The following is a 1,152-nucleotide window of genomic DNA, read 5'->3' on the forward strand; positions in this document are numbered from 1 at the left end:
TTTCTTCTGTGCGTATGTGTGTGTGGGGGGTGGGGGTGGGGGATCGGGGTTCTTTGTTGTTGTTTCTTTTGTTTTCTGAGTGTGTGTGTGTGTGTTTGGTTGTTGTTGTTGTTGTTGTTGTTTTTTTTGGGGGGTGTTGTTGTTTTGTATGTGTGGGGGAGGGGGAGGAGGGTGTGTGTGTGTGTGGGGGGGGTTGTTCCACCACTGTACCAGTCGCATCTTTCATAGTGGTAATTTTTCTTTTGATTGTTCATCTCCACAATGTTAGGCCATCATGAGGCCACTGCCACAGTATTTTGTTTGTGTACAGTATGTTTGAACTTTGTCTTCTCCCTGAAAGCAGAGTATGGCTGCCTATAAGGCGGGGTAAAAACGGTCATACACATAAAAGCCCACTCGTATTCATAAGAGTGAACGTGGGAGTTGCAGCCCATGAACGCAGAAGAAGAAGAACCTTGCCTGCATGTGGGCTGTCATATTTCTGTGGAATTATTTTCAACCCACTGGCCTCCTGGACTGAGATACTTTCAGGTTTTATGAACCTTGCCAACACATCAAATAAATGTCAGTGCAGTTTGATTATGCCATGTCAACTCAGGGATTTGCAGATATAATGATGATGATGAATTTTCTTTTCCAGTGGTGCATAATCTTGTGTAAAGCAGCTCCGTACACTGAACACACTTAACTCGAACAATATTCATGCACGGCAGAACGACAAACAGCAATCCACATACACGTACAGCCGGTGACACATATAAAGGAAGGCTTTCAATGTAACTGAAAGTGCTTTCAGTTTTGCTTTTGTCAGTGGTGTGGCAGACAGTGACTGCAATTAAACAACTGGAAATTGTTCAAAATTGGTGTGTGCATGTGTGTGTGTGTGTTTTGTTGTTGTTGTTTTGGGTTTTTTGGGGTTTTTTTTTTGAGGCGGAAGGGTATGAAACATGACTGTATTCTATTGTCTTCTCACAAGTTCCTCATAGAATATTGAATAATATAATGATATATGTATTGTCTGTGCGGGAAAATCACCTCAGAATAATACCCAGCATTATTTGTGTGTGGGTGTGTGTGTGTGTGTGTGTTCCATCTTCTAGATGCAATCTGTGTACAGGTCTTTTTCTTTTTTCGTTTTTTTTTTTCTCTCCT

The sequence above is a fragment of the Babylonia areolata genome, chromosome 29 (genome assembly GCF_041734735.1).
Source record: "Babylonia areolata isolate BAREFJ2019XMU chromosome 29, ASM4173473v1, whole genome shotgun sequence".
In the NCBI taxonomy this organism is placed as follows: Eukaryota; Metazoa; Mollusca; class Gastropoda; order Neogastropoda; family Buccinidae; genus Babylonia; species Babylonia areolata.